The sequence below is a fragment of the Prionailurus viverrinus genome, chromosome A1 (assembly GCF_022837055.1).
Source record: "Prionailurus viverrinus isolate Anna chromosome A1, UM_Priviv_1.0, whole genome shotgun sequence".
Classification (NCBI taxonomy): Eukaryota; Metazoa; Chordata; class Mammalia; order Carnivora; family Felidae; genus Prionailurus; species Prionailurus viverrinus.
Genome location: NC_062561.1, coordinates 170,448,924 through 170,470,848, shown reverse-complemented (window position 1 = coordinate 170,470,848; position 21,925 = coordinate 170,448,924). Strand labels below are relative to the sequence as shown.

The window sequence follows — 21,925 nt, the reverse complement described above, 5'->3', positions numbered from 1 at the left end:
CCTCCTGTGCCCTGGGAGAACCCAATGGGCTGTGTGTGCCCCTCCTCTAGGGTTCAAACACCAGCTGCATGGAGATTTATTCCAGAGGCCTAGCCACTAGATCTGTAGAGCCCCTCCTCCTAGCTCTGGTTAATGGCCTCTTCCTTAAGTTCTCCAAGTTTGAGAGTAGTAGCTGCTTCCTACTGACATTAGCTTCTAGGCACCTCAGCATCTTCCTTTTGCTCCTTCAGCCTTCCAACTTCCACATAACCAGTTCCCTATACAGTTGAACTTCAAATACCATGGGTTTGAACTGCACAAAATACACTTACAAGCAGATTTTTTTCGTTAAGTACAGTACATTACTGTAAATGTATTGTTCCTTATCATTTTCTTAATAATATTTTCTGTTTTGGGGGTGCCTGGGTGGCTCAGTCGGTTAAGCATCCAACTTCAGCTTAGGTCATGATCTTGCAGTCTGTGAATTCAAGCCCCTGTGTCGGGCTCTGGGCTGACCGCTCAGAGCCTGGAGCCTGCTTCTGATTCTGTGTCTCCTTCTCTCTCTGCCCCTCCCCCACTTACACTCTGTCTCTGTCTCTCAAAAATGAGTAAATTGTTAAAAAAAACCCTTTTTTAATAAAAAAATAAATATTTTCTGTTCTCTAGCTTACTTCACTGTGAGAATATAGCATATAATACAGGTAACATATAAAATATGTATTAATTGATTGCTATCGATAAGGCTTCATTCAACAGTAGGCTATTTGTAGTTAAGCTTATGGGGAGTCAAAAGTTTTATGTGGATTTTTGACTACACAGGGATTGGCACCCCTAACCCCTGCATTGTTCAATTTAATTCTAATTATTGTGATTTCTTTTTCCTTCCTGGAAGGTCACCAGTGCAATACTTATTCTGGGCCTTCTCTTGGTCTGTGCTCTTGCCCTGGGCAAACTTCATTAATCTTGACCCATCTATACCCCTCAAAATGCATATGCCACTTCCTGTCTGCTGCTTACATCTTTGTGTCTAATATATACCTCAAAATTTATCTTGTCAAAAGATGAATTCCTGGTGCACCCATCTTTTCCTCTACCAAAATTTGCTGTCTTGGTAAACGGCATTTGCTTAATCCGTTCATTTTTTCAATCCTAAATCCTAGCAGCCACCCTTGCTTCCCATCCTTGCCTGGCTGTTCACATCCAGTGACATCTGTCAGTATGCCATCTTGACCCACCTCCAAAACCACACACCTGTCTATACCTTTCCATCTCCATGTCATTACCCTAGTCTAGGTTATCATTATCTGTCACTCTGCCTCTTATAAGTTGCCTTCTAAGTGGTTTCTATCTTTTAACGCTCTCCTCCCTAGAGTTGTTTTTCTACATCAGGGTCATAATAATATTTTTTAAATGTAAGTCACAATGAAAATTAAATCCAGACTCCTAACCATGGTCCTATAGGATCCGATTCCTGCCAGCACTTCCAGCCTCATCTCTTACCGCTACCTGCTGGCACTAACTGTGCTCTCAGCACAAAGGCCCCTTTCCTGTCTCACACCACATCAAGCTTTTTACAGACTGAGGTCCTTGCAATTCACTGCCTCTTATACCAGGAAGTTTATTCTTTTGGTTGTTCACATGGTCTGTGCTCTCATATTTTCAAGGAGGCTTTTCCTTACCAAATCGAAAATAGCCTTCCTCCCCTGATTCTTTTCTAGGACAGAATCTAATTTATCTGCTTCATACTTTTATCTATAGATTATTTGTCCTTTCCTGTGTTTGTTGGTACTGTTGTATCTCCAGCATTCTCAGCACCTATTTCCTGAAAGGTTCTCAGTGACTATTTGCTGACTAAATTATTGAATGAATGATTTTGGTATCCTCTAATTTAAAGCACTCCAATATCCAAGTCCTAAAACTGTGTAAAGCTTTTCACTACATTGGAATGGAAACCTATAGGATTAGGTTTGTCTTCCATCTACTCTCCTTTCCTATCACACTTTCTATCAAATTTCTTGAGGAAAAGAATCTTAAAAGGCCAAGCCTTGGTGACATGACTGGCATTTTCTTTGGATAAATAATGCATGATTATAAGTCAAAGATGAAGATACAATAGAATCTATGAGATTTTAACAACAGCGAGAACCATGCCCTTTAAACATTTGTAGAACAAGATGAAACAAATGTTTGCAGTAGATGTTCAGGTGCTTTTCCCTAAAAATAACATACGTAACCACAAATCAATGTTTAAAACCAGATGGTTAATGAAGGCCAGCCAGAAAACTCCTATAATTCACAGTAATGAGTATGGTTATATGTTCCAATTATAAACCAAACTACAGCATGACACACGGTATCTATTTCAAATAACAGTAACTTGATTGTTTCATATTTTTCAAAGTTCTAAACTTAATTTACAGGGAAAAATGTTAGAAAGCCTGATTGATGAAATTAATCATTCCCACTTAGTCAAATGGAATATTTTATTAACATGACCTATTCAAATATCAGATGTCATCAGAAAGAAAGAAATACTCAAACCCAAATAAAAGTTAAGATCTTTCAAAACAGGAAAGAAGTCTCATCACTATGGTTGATGGTTGAAGAGAAATATTTTTTTCCCTCAACCCTTTGATGTCTTTATAAATAGGACCCTAGGGGAAAAAATATTCTCTTGAGCCAAGAGCTTTAGGGGCACTACTACTATAGATAAATGCCAGGGATTGAATTTTACTTTAGTTTCGACAGCAAATATTTATTTTTACCTTAATATTCACCTTGATCTCAGAGAGGTAGTTTGAAAAGGCATTCCAACTTACCCTAAGTGATTGGGGCAGGAACACATTGCAATATAGATGATTGAATGTGATTTATATGGAGTCATTCTGCTCATGGGAGACAAGTTACTCTGGGCCACCTTCTCGTAAAAGGATAGAATGCTCAGGATTGAATACTAAGAAAACAAGGGCTTCAATACCCATCATTTCCATCTAATTTGAAGTTTGCTACTAACACAATATATATTTGGAATACAAACCATTATGATAGATATGTATGTTTGATGCTTCATATTTTTGTCATTTTTATTAATCTATTATTTTCCCTTAGAAATTTTTAAGCATCCTTTTGCCCAAAATGTGGCAAGACTATAGTCAGACATGCTTGGGCAAATTCTGTTCTTATATAAGATTTCTGAATGGACATCAGTTATGTTTATTGAGGACTGGAGGTTTATTTTCTGAATTGTGTAAGGCAGAGGATCTTTGGTCTGGGAACAAAAATAAAAAGTTGAGGGTATGAGTACTATATCGAAAATTGGAGAATTAAGTAAATTTAGCCATTTTCCACCACTCTGCTTCCCATATGCTGGTAGCCAGGCCTTCACCATCCAGAGAAGAGATTAAAGGTCTTGTAAACAATATCAACTCAAGAGGAAGTTCTAAAGATGCTGTCATCAGAAATCAGTAGATAACCCAACCCGATTACCCTCCAATGACATTCATAATCTATAAGACACATTAATGCACTCAGTACTAGAAACTATGAAAAGACAATGTATGCCCATGTGAGAAGACAATAATACATCTGCGTATATAATTATATAAAAATATTATAAAATATGAGAAGACAACCAGGGGTTACCAGACAGTGGAAACTAGCATATAATTTGAAAGCTAGAAACCAAAACAAACAGATTTAAAGCAACTTGGAGATAATGGAGACTGTGCAGGAAAAAGGAAACCTAAAAATAAAAACAAAACAGCATTAATATTACAGAAATGAGAGATCGTGAAGCCAAAAGCAAGAACAGGATGCTATAATACAGATTCAGTTCAGTCAGATTACAAAACAGAGCTTTTACAAATGAAAAATATTATAGTTAAAAATGAAAAGAGAGGAGCTTTCAGGAAGACTCCTGAGAGATTTAGATAATGGTAGGAAAGAGGTTGAGTAGTGATTACACACATAGAAAACGAAGCAAATGAAAACAATTGTAACCCTAGGGAAAACAAAATTCTGTGCAGGAAAAGAATAGTGCTCATAGTGTAAACTATGTCTCATCTAGAAACAGAATTTTTGTAGTCATAACAATGTATTAACATGTAAATATTAATTTAACCAAAACTACAATATAACTGTACTGGAGGAGAAGGAAATGAGAAGACCATGCGTATGTGGAGAGAGAAGGGAGGAAGAAGAGGCAAGACAGATACATGGTCTCATCTTCTATAATAGGAAGTCAGTTAACAATGCCAGAAATGGAAAATTTGAAAAGGAGCAATGAAGAATGCTACTAGAGTCAGGAAGCCAAATGACAACATAATCAGGTGAAAGAGATGAAAGTGATTAATTCTGGGGAGGACAAAAGTTGAAGAAGGGGTGCAGTTATGCAGTGTTCCATAGCAAACCTTATAAACTAGGAGAGTCATCAGATACTGTATATGATCGACCTTAACTATGAATAAAAACTGAAAGGAAAATGAGGGTGGAGACGTGGTAGAGGCAGTGACCCACCTCAGGATCAGTGAATACAAGGGAAAGAGATCTGGGCTGGTGATGGTTTAACGTTAGATCTCCAGCTGTCTCCAGCATTGATAACATGTGGGAAAAGAGAAGTCACTGCCCACGTGGTGAGCAGAGCAGAGGCACAAACATGGCTTAGTGCAGGAGTCATTGATGGTACTTAAGGATCCTTGGCCTCCAGCTGTGTCTTGTTTGTTAATTTCTGGCTTTGCCTGAACATAGATGGGTGACCTTGGACAAGTCAGCTAATCTGCATGCCCCGTTAGCCTAGCTGTTTCTCATTTTGTATGCTTCACAGTGTGTAGCAGAGAGCTTTGTAGAGAGTAAGCACCCAGAGGCTTCTTTATGGATTATCTGGATTGCTATTTTCTTTGGGAAAATGTTCCCCATATTTAAACAAATACGTAAAATATATTTTTGTAGAATGTGTTTGGAAACTGACAAGACGTAGGGGTAGTCCTGAGTGATCAGCGCATGAAGCTTTTACATAATAACCCACACATGAACAAAATGTTTTTGAAATTCCTTCATTGTAATCACCCTCAAAATTCAAATCACTTAAAAATGTATGCCTGTTTTTTTTAATACAAAATAATACATGCTTTTTATTGAAAACTTTGAAAAATATGAAACATTTACAGAATCAATGTTAATCTTACCACTCAGAAATAATCATAAAAGAGTGTGGGTATATATTACAGTTATTTTTCTTATTTACCTACATATGCATGTATGTATAAATTTGGAAAATATACTGTACATTTTGTGACCTGATTTTTTTCAGTTAATATGTTATAAATATCTCCCCTTATCATTAAATGTAATTGTCACTATCATTTTTAATAGGTTCATAGTGTTCAACAGATGTATAATAATTCATTACCAGGTGTAGCTTAATGTTTTCCATGATTTGTTTTTAAAAATAACATCGTAATGAATAACTTATATAAATTTTGTACACATCTATTTATTTCAATGGAAGTAGAATTTCAATTTCTAGAAGTTATTTTAATTTCTAGAGGTAGAATTTCTGGAAAAGGGAGAATGTATATTTTTTAAAACTCTTATTACTACCAATTACTCTCCAACTGACTCATTCATCAGCATCCCACATTTCATACTTTTGAATACACTCAAAATTGACAAAACTTGATTTTTGGAAACACTTAAATTCCTTAGTAGATATCCTACTTTGACTCATAGATTATAAACTTTGAACTTGGAGATCACTTTCTAAAAATTCACCTTTTGTATTCCCCAAAACATCAAGAAAAAGTAATTTTGTATTAGTTCTTGGTAAATAAGGTCAGTGATCAAACTGGGTGATGCTGTTTAAGCTAAAATAATATGACTGTAAAGTAATAACACTGATTGTGTACATTGCCAATAGGCTTTGGAATACAGATATATACTCACTTGTGAGCATAGAGAACAACTATTATAGAAGTCAAATGGAAGATAATGTGGGATTTCCTCTGGTGGCCTCTTCAAGTTGGTGGTTGTTTTTTCAGATTATCCAAAGGTGATACCCATTAAGAGGAATCCCAAAAGAAGAGAACACTCACATGATGACAGAAGTGCATGCTGGTTAGTGTTGTTTTACATAATGAGACAAAATTGAAGCAAATATGTAAAAGTAGATGAATAAAGTAAACCTCAATGAAAAAGCCTCTGAGAAAAACAAGCATTCCTTTTTGTTGTTTTTAATTGTCTTTTGAAAAAATAGCAAAATAGGATTCTAAAAGTGGCTCTCAAGAAAAACTTCCTTCAGCTAAGAGAGCACTGTTCAGAAATCGTTTTTAAAACTATTCATGGTGTTTGCACCAAGGCAGGACAAACAGAAGCTTGACTTCTACCTTTCCAGGTCATGAAAGAGATGAAGTTAGATGACCTATACATAGACTATGTTAATGGCCAATTATCTCTGTCAAAGACACTGGAAGGGGTGCCTGGGTGACTCAGTTCGTTAAGCTTTCGACTCTTGATTTTGACAGGTCATGATCTCACAATTAGTGAGACTGAGCCCCGTGTCAGACTCTGCGCTGAGCGTGGAGCCTGCTTAAGACTCTCTCTCTCTCTCTCTCTCTCTCTCTCTCTCTCTCTCTCTCTCTCTCTCTCCCCTCTCTCTCTCTCTCTCTCTTTCTCTGTATTCCTCTCTCCCACTAATGGGAGCACACCTTCTCCCTCTGTCTCTCAAAATAAATAAATAAACTTTAAAAAAAGACACTGGAAATAGGACTCTACTTCCCATAAATCTGTTTAGCCTCTGGGAAGTGCTTGCCTGGCCTCTCCAACTGTGGGCATCCTTCGTGATTCACCTGGGACTCCTCCCTCAGTGCTAGGTGACACAGACTTTCTTCTGTCATTGGTAAATTCTTTCCACCAGCCAACTTGACAGCCTTCCACGTCAAGCCAGCCTAGAGGGCTGATGTAAGAAAATGAGCTCACACCTTGTGGGAAGGAGAGAGCAACTGTTTTACTTGTTTTCTGCATAGACAGAGCAATGGCAGGCTGCACATTCAGAACTCGGTCTCTAAGACAAACTTGTGAAGAGATGGGCTTGAAGGATACCTCTGGTCCTGTATTTAAGCTTCCATCAATAGTGTTGAGAGTTAGTAAAATTTTGGTTCTGTAGTCAAAATTATGGAGAGGACGAAGTGTGTCTTCAGTTAAAAAAAATAGAGAGAGATCCTTCGTCACCTACTCCAATTTGAGTACCATTCTAGGTGTTTTCACATTTCTTAGCTCATTTAAATCCAACAAGATTCCAGGGAGGTGAGTTAACTGCCACTTTCACAAATGAAGGAACTGAGCTAAAAGAAAGGAAGCAATGTATCTAAAGTTAACCAGTTAGTAAATGGAAAAGCCAAAATGTAATCTTGGGTCTTATTAATTCTGAAACCCCTTTTAACATATCCTTTTTAACATACTATTTGCATCTTTTGCCCCCTCTTCTCTGAGTTCCTCCTGTTCAAATTGACTTTTTACCTGCTACCATGTTGGAAGGAATTTAATAATATAATTACAGTATATTACCTTTTAAAGATTTGGTTGGATTTGAATAGGAGGCAACCACCAAATGAAATTTGAGCAGTGAAATTTTAGATATCAGTGACAGATTGATGCAGGAGATGTTACACACTTACAGTCTCAGAAGAAGAGGCTGAGGTGTCTGGTGGGACACTGAAGAGTTTCAATTATAAAATAACCTGAAGTTGGGGTACCTGGGTGGCTCAGTTGGTTAAGAGTCAGACTCTTGATTTTGGCTCAGGTCATGTTCTCACAGTTCGTGGAATTGAGCCCCGCATCAGGCTCTGCACTGACAGCACATAGCCTACTTGGGATTCTCTCTCTCTCTCCCTCTGCCCCTCTTCCCCTCTCATTCTCTCTCTCTCTCTCTCTCTCTCCCTCTCTCTCTCTCTCTCTCTCAAAATAAATAAATAAACAAACATTTAAGATAAAAATTAAAATTAAAAAGTTTAAAAAAATTGGAAATCCTGAAGTCAGGGGCCACGTGTCTTTGTCCATCTCTGTTGTAGTGACATGGACAGAACATCCTTAAAATATATCTTCTGATGAGAAATGATGAAAAACTGTATTGAAGTTTCAAGAGAAAAATACATCTGAAGGAGGAGATGGTAGCAGAATGAGAATTCCTTTCTATGAACATCAATATAGTATTTTTCCCAGTCTTTCAAAAATATCACTATAAACATAAAAACCCCACCTATCCCTTTCAACCCCTAATTCATTAGCATGCACATTCAGAATAATTGAGTAGTGTAAATGAAACATTTTTCTTGTCAGTAGGTAAAAAAAAAATGTGTTATGCAATTCTCTTTGTATGTACTGGTGATGCTGAAAGAAATTACAAGTTGAAAGTAAAAGAAAAAAAAATTTTCCGAGCTTATGTAGAAAAATTGTTAGCTCAGACCTTAAATTGAATATGCAACTGAAAAGTCTATAGATCAAATATTTAGCACTCAGAAAAAAAATGCACACAATCTGAGCTTGCAGAGGACACTTGATTATCATTCTCAACAACCAAAACAAACATTTTTTGAACATCTAGTATGTATCAAAATCTGAACCAGACAGTGAGAAAATAGAGTAGGAGGTCCTAAAATCTATTTGGGGAGACAGAGTATGTCTGTACACCCACCTACACATTAAAAGAGAACAAAACAAAGTGGATTCCATTTTGCTGAATGTCTTCCATAAATGACCTCACTTTATCCTGTGTCTGCATTACATAATTGTTTTTGCTTATGAAGAATAATCTGTTATATTTTTCACCTTTTCACCTTATTTCCTAGCATGGGAAATAAAACCAGGGTTTTATCACAAGAGCTAATAAATAACTCACTTTTTTATTTTTTTAAAAACTCGTTTTCATTTTAAGATAATTTTTAGGCTTCTAAAAGAGTTGAAAAATAATGCATAGAGTTCCCATGTACACTTCACTTAGCTTCCCTTAATGTTAACACCTTACATAACCAAAGAGATAAGAGTGCTTATCTCTAAACTAAGAAATTACCATTGATATAGTGCAATGAACTACAGACTTTATTCACATTGCAGCAGTTTTTCTACTAATGTCTTTTTTATGTCCCAGGATCTAATTCAGTTTCCACACTGTACCGTTTGTCATGTATCCTTAGTCTGCTCCAATCTTTAACATTTCCTCTGTCTTTTGTTGTCTTTCATTACCTTGAGGCTTTTGAAGAGTATGGATCAATTATCTTGTAGAATGTTCCTCAAGTTAGGTTTGTTTAATGTTTTCTTTTTTTAATATTTTATTTATTTTTGAGAGAGAAAATGCATGAGCAAGGGAGGGTTAGAGGGCGAGGGGGACAGAGGATCCGAAGCAGGCTCCCGGCTCTATGCTGACAGCAGAGAGTCCAACGCAGCGCTCAAACTCACTAACTGTGAGATTATGACCTGAGCCAAAATCAGACGCTTAACCAACTGAGCCACCAAGGCGCCCCTGTTTAATGTTTTCTCATTGTTAGACTGAGATTATGCATTATTAGAAAGAATACCAGAAAAGTGACGTGCCCATACTCACTTTACCATGATAGAAGGTACATGATGTGGATATGTCATGTTGGTGATGGTAATCTTGGTTAAGCCTGTGTCTGCCAGATGTCCACACCACAGATCACCTATTTTTCCCCTTGTAATTAAGTCTTCATTTACTTTTAGTAAGAGATACTTTGAAATTATTCAAATGTCCTCTTTCTCCTTAAATTTCACCCCCTAAACAGCTCACTTTTGAAGAAAACATACCCCACAGAGAGGAGAACTCTACCAGTGACTCTAAAAGCCGTAAGTAATTGGTGGCTCATAAGACCTAAAGTAGAGAATCTTCAAATTGCTAAAGACATAACATGTAAAACCAGAGGCACCATAAAAAGGGAATAAGGAGTCAAACAATTTGCCATTCGTACTAAAACACACACACACACACACACACACACACACACACACACGATGACAGCAACAACAACAACCTTCCTCTTTTCAAGGGCAGCGCTAAAATTAAGAAATAAATTGTGAAGAGAAACAGAAGGAATTCCAGACAGATTCCATAGTTATCAGAGCTACATTATCACTTGTATTTCTTAACTCATTTTTGTACCAGTAAGTTATATGGTTCACTGATGGTTTAAAAATCATATTTCCAGGGTTCCTCAGATCATGTACATAAAGAACCATGAGCTTTGGGGTTTTTTTATCACTAAACTTTGGCAGACTGCTGAATGCCTCTTGTATAATTGGTTTGTTGATTTTCTCCCAACATTCAGTTATTAACATTGCAAGACCTAGGTTCCATTCACACTGTAAAATATTTCTTCAGAATTAATTCTGTACCAGCTGCCCCATCCATAAGAGGTGAAAAATTCATGAATCCTGTCTTGGCAGAATTGACTTGACCCTCCACGAGTCCCAAATGAATTAACTACAGCATACAAAAAGGAATGTTACTATCAGTTTATCACATGAAAAAGCAATTTGAAATGTATACAAAATACCAAAATATCTATGTTATTAATGAACCAATTATGTACTGCTTTTTTCTGAGTCAGTAGTAGCATCAATATCTAATACATATTTAGTACTTTCTATGTGCCAGTCACTACATTTTTTTACACATATTATCTCATTTAATTGTTCGTTAATTACAGCTTTATAAGGTATCAAGAATTGTGAAGGGTTTGAAATGTCACCCTACTTGTAAGCTAACAAGATGGCCTGCCAGTTTTATGGATGCTGACAGAAGACATAAGACTCTTGGGTCAGAGACAAAGGGCTTTATTACCCATAGAATTAGTAGTAACCAGAGAATATCAGCATTTTCTTGGGCTAATTCTCTAAACCCTAATTCCCATGGGACAGCAGAAAGAAGGTCAGATTACATGTGCACACAGTGGGTTGCATTACAGGAGAGGAGCCTGAATTTAGGGAAAGTGAATATTTTTTAAAATGTTTATTTATTTATTTTGAAAGAGAGAGAGAGAGAGAGAGAGAGAGCAGGGGAGGTTAGAGAGAGAAGGAGAGAGAGAGAATCCCAAGCAGGCTCCACGCTATCAGCATGGAACCCAACAAAGTGTTCCATCTCACGATTATGAACTCCATGATATCATGACCTGAGCCAAAATCAAGAGTCTGAAGCCTAAGCAACTGAGTCACCCTTGCACTCCAGGGAAACGGAATATTTTAAAATAAACAGTAATCAAATAAATAAATAAAAATAAATAAGTAAACAGTAACCATGCCACCCTTTGCTCCAGAGGGGGACACTACCACTGTCTTCTGAGGCTATTTACTATACAAACATCCTTGAACAAACAGGCCAGAACAAAGGCAGGCAGTGCCTCTGCTGGCAAGACACTCAGAAATGCAGGACACTCATGGAGAATTACATCCCACCATGATGTAGGTACTGTCATTATTTGTCTTACAAATGAGGAACTTTAAGCTTAGAACTTCAGGAGCCATTCAACGAGGACATAAGGTATATGATTTTCCATAGGAGTGTGTTAGTATTTACATGCTCCCCATAAAGTGTTGCAAATCGCACCTGCATCAGTTTGCAAATGGTACAGGAGAGGGATTGGGCATAAAGGTGCACCGTAGGTAAACTTTTCATTAGGTGTTTTGAAAAACAAAGTGTGCTTTCCTCTGTGATGTCACTTTTAATAAATTAAAGTATCAACATTCATATATATTTTCACATCTACTATGCTCAAGGAGAAAGTATGCTGCTGTAGAAAAAAAGCATGATCCCTGAAGTCAGACAATGTCAAGTTGGAACCTCTGTAAGGTGTTTCCTGATTTGTGAAGGGGGAATCCCTTGCAGGGTCATGGGAGGAGTTAAATGAGATCATGGGTGCAAAACTCACAGCATCATACACTGGCAAACAGTACGTGCTCAGCAGTAGGAAGCAATAATGGTGACTTGTAGGGTGATTGTTAGCAAAGTCCTTTCAATTTCTGTTGCTCTCAATTTGGAAAAGTCAACAATAAAATCAGAAAGAGATTTTCAAGCCCTGTTTTTCCATGTAAAAGCTTTTGTAGGCATTGGAGATGTGTCATATTGAATTTAACTTTTTTTTGTTGTTCAAAGATTAATTTTAAATATGGGGTGAAAACTCTTTAAGCTGTCAAAGCATTACCTTTTAGCATTGGAATGGATGTTTTTCTTTTAAAGGGTCTCCTAGTATATTTTTTTTAATGACTTGGAGCAGAAAAGCTTGTCATTTTCCCTAACACAGTGTGAATAAAATACAAATGTATGGTGGGAATCAGAGATGGGAGGAGCCCAATAATCTACACCTGCCATGTGTGTCCTAGTGATCAATTCAAAGGGACCTTTGACTTTTCATAGGGAAGTGTGCTATGTTAGAGACAGCTCTGTTGATCTTTTATCCATTCACATGGGGAGGTGTTGGAAGATGAAATTGCATTTTGCATTCACTTAAAAGTTACGCCACAGCCATTAGATAAAAGCAAGAATAATTGCCTGCTCAGTGGGCAGGCTGCTACAGAGGAAGAAGCACACTCATCAAACAGTTGTGTTTTTCAGCTTTGGCAGATGGAACATCACATTCTTTGGTGAGTTCCTCCACCCTGTAAAATTTAATGATTTGCCCTCCCCGCAGATTGCTGAACAAATTATTGTCCACGATAGCTTGATGTCAATTTGCTTTCGAAAGCCTCTCAACTTTAACTAATAGTTGCAATCCAAATTAACAATAACCAAGGAAGTATGGAAATTATGGGTGCATTCTGGTAATTCACTCCAAACTAAGCTTGTTATCTACATGAAATACAACCGTGGCTCCATGAATAATTCTCAAAAATGTTGAATTTAAAATGAGCACTGGGTAGGATAAACAGTAGTTGAATAATACTTAAACTCCACCATCTGGTATTCTAGTATTTTAATGTGAGCTAAATTTCTTTTATTAGGTGTTTATTTGAGATTCTTTATAGATTCTTTCCTTCTGCAGAGGGAGCTCCATAAATTGGGGAGGAGTAAGAGTTACGATCCAGGATGGTTTTCTTTTATAGTCATTCTCTTAAAGAGAAACACAAGTTTCAGAATCTCAGCCATTTTCCCAAAGGAACAACTGCAGAAGTCCTAAAATAATTTGTTTTAATTCATAGCACTTACTTATAAGATACCACAAGATCAATGGGTGTGGAGGGAGTGAAACAGTTCCTCAGGTGGTAGGAGAAAAAAGAGTATATGCTACAGATTGATGATAGGAAACAGACAAAATGATTAACAGTAGGAGACAGGGCAGGACCAAAACATAATAACAAATATATAGCAATGGTCTTTGAGAGAAAAATAAAAGACTAAAATAAAGAATTTTTGAAACATGAAATGGGTATCATGAAAGGAAGATTGAATGGGCTCATCATGATGGAAAAAAAAATCATGTTATTTCCCCAAAACTTTTATACTAGGCTATTCCAGTGACTTAATGTGCAATATGCATGAGAATTATTTTTCTTCTTCCTGATGTGAGAAAGGCAATATAAAGTTACATGGAGGAAGCAGGAGACAGTGATAATGACATTTACATAGCTCCTTACTGTTTACCAAAATACCTTTATACACATTACCTGCTTTCATAGTTACAATGCTCTGTGTACGCTATCATCTCCATTCTCCATATCGCTAACAAGCTAGGCTAAAGAGTAACAGTACCTTGAGTTCAGTCTTATTTTTCAAAACTCTCGAATTGTTGACAAGGAATTTCTGGGCATGTTCCAAGCAAAACTACAATTTGCTTGAAATGCATCTTCCTCCTCAGTCCAAATTTAGTTCTTATTTAATTACGCGGTACCACCAACAGAAATCTGGCTCTGCCACCGACTGGCATATACGCCTGGGAGTAGTCCCTACCTTCTGGAAGCAGTAGTTTCCTGAACTAACATTGATAGAGCACTTACAATTTTACAAAGCACTTTGCATCCATCACCTCATTTTCTATTCATAGCAATTGTGTAAGGAAAACATGTCTATTTTTTTAATAGAGTACATTTAAATTTCGTGTTGATAAATGGCCCAAGATCACACTGACAGTAAATGTTGGATGCAGGTCTCCATTCAAGACCTCTAAGCCACCACCTTATCACGAAATGTCAAAATCTCAGTTTGGGTTACATACCATCTAAGATTTCCTCCAGTTCTATCTGGCCTGACTTTAAAGACTGGGAGACTCTAGAGTTATTTGCATCTATAGTATTTTACTAATAAATTGTATAATATTTGGAATAAAAAATAAAATTAAAATCTAGTTATGAAAGTACTTTCTGTCATTTCCTTTCTACAAGTGGGGTGTAAAGAGCAAAAAATAACGAAAACCTCTCTGAATCCTCAAAAAGTGCATCCTCTGGTTTGGGCATAATCTATAAACATCCGCTGCCAGAAAAGCACCACAGACAAAGTGTTCTGAGAGTCAGAGTAGTAGAGAGGGGGCTTTAAGCTTTAAACCGCAGGATCGGTTTAAACACCTAGAGACTGGAGCAAGGAAACAGAAGAATGATAACCCAGAAAAATCTTGTCTGCTATCTACCTTATTAGCACATCTCTTTTCTTTTTTTTTTTTTTTCAACGTTTGTTTATTTTTGGGACAGAGAGACAGAGCATGAATGGGGGAGGGGCAGAGAGAGAGGGAGACACAGAATCGGAAACAGGCTCCAGGCTCTGAGCCATCAGCCCAGAGCCCGACGCGGGGCTTGAACTCACAGACCGCGAGATCGTGACCTGGCTGAAGTCGGACGCTTAACCGACTGCGCCACCCAGGCGCCCCAACACATCTCTTTTCTACCAAAAAAGACAATGTCTTTTTTCTTGTAAATAATAGCATTATTGTTATCTTTTTTAAATTTTTATTTATTTTGAGAGAAAGAGCATGAGCAGGGGAGGGGCAGAGAGAGAGAGAGAGAATCCCAAGCACTCTTCGTGCTGTCAGCACAGAGCCTGACACGGCCCCCAAACTCACAAACTGAGCCATGACCTAATCTGAAATCAAGAGTTGGATGCTTAACCTACTGAGCCACCCAGGCGCCCCGTATTGTTATCTTTATTGTTATTCATTATCATTGTAGCCCTCCTAGTAAAATAGTTAGGCAATATTTATTCAGTACCTGAAATATGATTAATATGTATACTCAAATCCAGAGAATTACAAATCTAAGAAAGCGTGCAAATTTTAGGCACCACCTTCACTTTTGTCTTCAAAGTGATCTTTCTTTTTTGTTGTTGTTGTGTCTTTATCAAGAGCTGCCAAAAAGTCATTCAAGTGACCAGTTCAAATTTTTCTTCCTCTGTGTCTAATTTCCCAAAATACTAAAGTAAAACACTGGAATGAATGAAATACAAAAGGACAGAATGGAAAAAGAACAGAAACAGAGGACTAAGGCAATTATCCCTGAATGATAGACGTCTGACAAACTTCTCTATTACCCGTAATTGTTCAGTGTTATTTAGTTGTATCCTATGCCATTATCCCAAAGCCAAAATAACATCCACTTATACTTGTAACAGTGCACATTGTACAGATTCTTCTCCATGAAACAAGTAAGATGAATGTCAGAGCAGGCCTGGGAAGATATTGAAAACGAAGAACTCAATAGTGGATCACTCTGGCAGCAGATTAAATAAGTAATACATGAGCATCAATTCCAAACACTGGTTCCATTTAAATTTCAGCACTGCATCAAACATCAGGCAACTGTGTAAGATGAAGCAGGACCAAAGCAAGAAGGAAATTATAATAATGTAGCTTGCAGTACAACTTCATTTCAAATAACATCTTTCATATAAACTGATATCCAAAGTGCTTTACTGAATAAAATAGTACAAGAAAGTGGACAGCATGTGGTATAAATTACAGAAAACAGTGGTGCAAAGATATTATATGTGGAGCAAATTAAAGTATTCTATCATAAAGCCAACAGCAGTGGGAGAGAGCATGAAGAAGTATAGCAAAGTGTGTAATTTTAAATGAGGTGTAAGAAATTTGGACATTGATAAGAAAACCATTTTTCTCCCCACTTATTTTTTTTTAATGAAGCACTTACCATTCTCTTTTAGTAGAATGTGTTAAGCTGTGGTATTGATAAAGGTGAATTCTAGGATGCTTTGTTGAATACTGCAATCAATCAGAAAGAATGAGGGGTTCTGTGTGAGGAATGAAACGTCTTCCAAAATATGTTGCATATCTTGAAGTGGCACCTCTACAGGTGGAAACTTCCTCTTCCAGTATTTACAGCATGGTAGTTTAGAACATGGGCAATGACATCAGACCGATCAATCAGATCCACTTAAGAGCTGGATGGTCCTGGACAATGTAGAACCTTTCTTTGCCTCAGTTTCCTCATGTCTAAAATGAGAATTACAATAATATGAAACAAGATGTCATAAGGATTAATAACAAAATGTATATGAAATGTTTAGCAGAGGGGCAGTAGTGCAGCCATTTAAAATGTTAGCTATGCTAAATATTAGGTATGAAAAGGAGGTCTGAGTCCTCATTGGCATTCCAGAACCACCAGTGAGAACCTCTAGATTTGTCAAAGGCCAATGGCGTTCAGATAAAGTAGTCAGGATTCACTTCAGAGCACTGCCCACTAGGGTGAGCCACTTGCACACCTGCCTCCAGAGATGCTACTGTCAAGGATAGATGCTCAAGGGTATGAATCTCTGAGGTCACATGACTTTGGGTTTGCAATCAAGAAGATAAAACAACAGAAAACTGACACTCCTTAAAATCTGCCAGAAGATCCAGGGTAGGCCTTTGGTTAAGAGGTTCATAAGGGAGGGGTGCCTGGGTGGCTCTGTTGGTTAAGCGGCCAACTTCAGCTCAGGTCACGATCTCGCGGCTCATGAGTTCGATAGTGCGTCCGGCCCTGTGCTAACAGCTCAGAGCCTGGAGACTGCTTCTGATTCTGTGTCTCCCTCTCTCTCTCTCTGTCCCTCCCCAGCTGGCACTCTGTCTCTGCCTCTCTCAAAAATAAATAAATGTTAAAAAAATTTTTAAGGGGCGCCTGGGTGGCGCAGTCGGTTAAGCGTCCGACTTCAGCCAGGTCACGATCTCGCGGTCTGTGAGTTCAAGCCCCGCGTCGGGCTCTGGGCTGATGGCTCAGAGCCTGGAGCCTGTTTCCGATTCTGTGTCTCCCTCTCTCTCTGCCCCTCCCCTGTTCACGCTCTGTCTCTCTCTGTTCCAAAAATAAATAAACGTTGAAAAAAAAAATTAAAAAAAAAATTTTTAAAACAGAGGTTCATAAGGGAAGTTAGGGTACATAAGTTCATCCATTATCACAAGCAAGTATGGAGGCCTTGCTGTAGAACCACTGCTTCTCCATGCTTCTATGGACTTCCTAAATTATGCTCTGCTCTGTGGCCTTGTGGGTTCCTGTCAGATGATTTCCATTCATGTCCTCCCTGTAGGAGCCTACAGCGTCCATCATTCCTCTGGTATTAGTTAACTATCGTTGTGTAACAAATTATCCCAAAATTTAGCACTTTACGACAACAAACATTTATGATCCCACAATTTCTGAGGGCTAAGAATGCAGGAGTAGCTTAGCTTTGTGGTTCTTGCCCAAGGTCTCTCAAGAGGTCTTTACAAAGTCAAGCTGCTAAGTAAGGATGCAGAATCATTTCCAAGCTCACTCATGTGCCTATCAGCAGATTTCAGTTCCTCACCATGTGTATCTTTTCAAAGGACTGCTCATGATGCATGAGCTGGTTTTTCCCAAAATAAGGATCCAAGAAAGCTGGAGAGACCAAGGGAGAAGCTACATTGACTTCTATACTCTAATCTTCAAAGTGACATGTTGTTACTTCTGCCCTGTTTTATTGGTCACCCAGACCAACCCTTGTACAATGTGGCAAGGGTGTGAATAGTAGGAGGAAGGGAGCCCTGGGCCCATCTGGGAGGCTGGATGCCACATCCCCTTGTGGGTAGCTCTTCTTCAGCCCTGGCCACTCCTGGGAATGCTTAGCCTGTTGATGAGTATGATCCAGTTTGTCTCTCATTTTCTGTTCCTTCCAAGCTAAACTATCATGGACTACTGAATGATGCTCAAGTTTTCCTTTCTCAAAGCACAAGCCAAAACATTTACCCTATTACATATGCTAAAGTACTTAAAGGCTTTTATCTGTCATTCTTCCAAGTAAACCTGAATATATTTATTGAATAGCATTAGCTACTAGAGCTCAAGGATCAGATATCTGTAACTGACGATACGGCACCTAACATCCTCATTTTTTTGAGACTCTAAATAATTATGATTATCATCAATAGATGATAATGCTTTGATGGTAATGCTTGCCTTAAACTATCTTTTCTCTGAGTCTTTGCTCTCCATTCATTCTCTATTCATTCAGAATATCTTTCTCTCGTCCATTCCCCAGGTGTTCAAATTCTCTCATGGCCTCATTTCAGTGAAAGCTCCTTCAGGGACCCTCCTCTGATCCTTCATTTCTCACTTCTCCGAGCTGCATTTTCATTTCATTTGTAGATCTCTTTTTCTGTTGTTTACCCATTAGAGAGTTCATATAGCAGAACTCTGTAATGGGGTAGTCCTGGAAGCCAGTCTGTTAGATATGAGGCATGGTGAGGCACAGGTGAAGAAATCATCAAAGTTGTTTTTTTTTTTTAAATTCATTTATTTTGAGACAAAGAACGGGGGGGGGGGGGGTGGGCAGAGAGAGAGGGAGAGACAGAGAGGATCCCAAGCAAGCTCTGCACTAACATTGCAGAGCTTAAAGCAGGGCTCAAACCCAGCAACCACAAGATCATAACCTGAGTTGAAATCAAGAGTCGGTCGCTTAACCTAGTGAGCCACCCAGGCGCCCCGTCAATCACAAATTTAAAAAAATACTGCCAGCTTCTCAACAGTCATGGAAGGGTTCATCCCTAGGCTCCTAGGATAACATGTTTCTCTTCTTGGAACAAGGGTGTGTTTACCTTCCTGCAGGTCCCTGATTATCAATAGACAGCATGACCTTTAAAAGCTGTTTGCTCAGTGACCTTATGGACTCTCAATCCAAACTTGGCTTCACTGAGGGCAGTTTAGCAATTGCCCTAGAGGCAATGGAGTGGGACTGACCCCCGTTTGCTCAGCCTTTGCTAGCTCAGTGCTTCTCAGGGGCTGAAATCCTGAACTTTTCTGCTTCTGTGGATGGCTTATTCTTGTCTGTCTTTTTACTACAAAAACAATGTAGCAGTTTTCAAGAACTTTTGAAAAAGAAAAAACAAACTACTGGGAAAAACAAAATTCCAAAAATCCCAGTACCCAACTGCATAGAAAAGAGTCTGTGAGTCTGAGCCTATGTATTCTACGTGTTTGGTAAATGGGTTCAAATTTCCTGACCCCTTTACCTTGTCCAATTAAAACCATTGTGCATACACACCCATACACATACACACTCAATCTTTTTTTTTCTTTTTTTCTTTTCAGGTGTGTTCCCTGACTCTCTTAGCTTCCTGGACACAAAAGAAAGTGGCATGTGACATACGCTTTCTTCCAAGCCATTGTCCATGTTTATATAATGTTTCACAACGTTGCATCACAGTGTGTATACAATTTTCTGCTCTTCTTTTGGCATTTAGCATGAGACCAAAAGCAATATCTCCATGTTGCTGCATAGCCTTCATAATTCAGCATAGGGAGTATTGGTCTCACAGACCTGGAAACAGGTACCACCTCTGTCATTTAGGAGTTGTATTACCCTGGATAATTAATTAACCTCTCTGGGAATCACTTGGTCTCTAAAATAGAGTTAACAATATCTGCCTCATGCTGTCAGGATTAATAAATGAGTTACAGGATGCAAAGTCTTGGTGCCGGCCTATCCTAAATGTCCAATAAATTTTACCTAAAAATAACCTTTATAAAATATAATGTTTTTATGTGGTATAGTATTCCAAGTGGAAAGTGGAAAGCAGAAATTATTTTTGAGATAGAACCACTCTATCACTTTAAATTCCAATTAACCACTTTAAATTCCAATTTTACATTTTACGGTATAAATGTATATCACATCATTATGTTGTACACCTTAAACTTACACAATGTTTTATGCCAAATATATCTTAAATTTTTTTAATGTTTACTTTTTATTTTATTTCTGAGGGAGAGAGAGAGGGACAGAGACAGAGCATGAGCAGGAGTGGGGCAGAGAGAGAGGGAGAGACAGAATCCGAAGCAGGCTCCAGGCTCTGAGCTGTCAGCACAGAGAGCTCTATGCAGGGCTCGAACACACGAACTGCAAGATCATGACCTGCGTTGGAGTCGGGCGCTTAACTGACTGAGCCACCCAGGCACTCCTATGCCAAATATATCTTAATAAAGTTGGGGGGAAAATTCTAATTTCAGCCACTTGAATCTGATGCTTATCTACCGTTGAGTGCAGTGGTGTCTCTAATTACAGCCCTGGCATGTGAGAATGTACTTTGGTTGATTCCCCCAGTGTCCTTTTCTTCCTTCATCCTGGATACACATTGCTCCTAATGAAAATATTCGCCTGCTGATGTTTATGTTTACACTGAAGATTTTCATGGGCTGATCCCCAGGTTTTTCATGTGATAGTCAACACTGCATGCAATATGAAGTAGAATTTCAGGATGTTTGCATAACAGGGAAATAAGTGGTTAAGCACCCAGTAAATGAATAGAGGTTTTGAGGATATCAAATGTGTGTTAATGAGGAAGTTGTCAACTTTCACAGGTTCTGTTTGAATCCTTGGAACCAAGGCAACAGGAAGAATGAATTCTGCTGATCACTGCAAAGAGACAGAAGAGGCTTTGGCCAGAAAGTTCTTTTTTTAGTTACCAAAGCTCTGTAAGTAAATAAATAAATAAATAGCACTGATTTACATTTAAAAATTTATTAAGGGGCACCTGCATGGCTCAGTCTGTTGAGCATCCAACTTCAGCTCAGATCATGATATCACAGTTCCTGAGTTAGAGCCCCATGTCTGGCTCTGCAGTGACAGGTCAGAGCCTGGAGCCTGCTTCAGATTCTGTGTCTCCCTCTTTCTCTGCCCCTCCCCCATTCGTACTCTGTCTCTGTCTGTCTGTCTCTCTCAAAAATAAATAAACATTAAAAGAATTTTATTAGTATCTATAAATGTGGTTGGTCTTGGTAGTTATTAAACAACGAACAGTGAAATTTTACTAGGGTTGGCATTGTTTTGTTTTGTTTTGCTTCGAGGAGGGAGAGAGTATTATGATTGGGCAAAGTGCTTAACTGCAATCTACAGAATCCATGTTTGCAAATTTGAGCAGAAAAGGAATTGATGCAAGGATATTAGACTGTTCACAGAATATCTGGTGGGGGCAGAGAATCCAACAGTAAACCTGAACATCCATGAGCAATGGTCAAGCACTTCTTTTGTGGCAGAAACACCCCTGACACTTGGCATTTATGGTGCTCAGAACTGGTTCCAGAAGCACTGCCACTCCCTGTCACCAAGAACTGGATCCCTCTACCACCTGGACTGCCCCCAAACCTAGGTGTATCTTTCCTCTGTGCTCTCTCCAGAGATGTCTCCCAAGGATAGTCTGGTTAGAGGAAGCGAGGCCAAATGCCTGCCCCCTACTTGAGGGAGTCTGAGACTGCAAGTTTTTGCCTTCCTGTTTGGGAAAGTGAGACATAATGTGGGGAATTATCACAATGGAAGAAGAGTGCTCAAACCTGTCAAGTAGCTCAAGTGATGAATGCACATTACAAGGTTAATCGTTTTGAGTGTTCTGTCTACAGTGATAGTGGATTTCTGTCCCTGAGGTGAAATTTCTTGCTGCCAGTTTCTCACCTCTCTGGAGATGGACTCCACATTCTTGAGATGCCAAAAGTTTTCAAACCCTCTGCTGCCTCAAAGAAAATTTGC

At 38.5% G+C, this 21,925-nt stretch overlaps 1 protein-coding gene across 2 annotated transcripts in view; it reads left to right on the top strand.

The window, feature by feature from the left end:
* The window catches only part of PJA2 (praja ring finger ubiquitin ligase 2), a 311,879-nt gene that overhangs the window by 174,506 nt on the left and 115,448 nt on the right, over positions 1-21,925 (top strand). For both annotated transcript variants that reach the window (XM_047862964.1, XM_047862975.1), the window contains exons 4-7: positions 6,015-6,090; positions 9,771-9,831; positions 19,495-19,608; positions 20,764-20,877. The gene's annotated coding sequence lies outside the window, so the exon portion shown is untranslated. The remainder of the gene's footprint in view (positions 1-6,014; positions 6,091-9,770; positions 9,832-19,494; positions 19,609-20,763; positions 20,878-21,925) is intronic.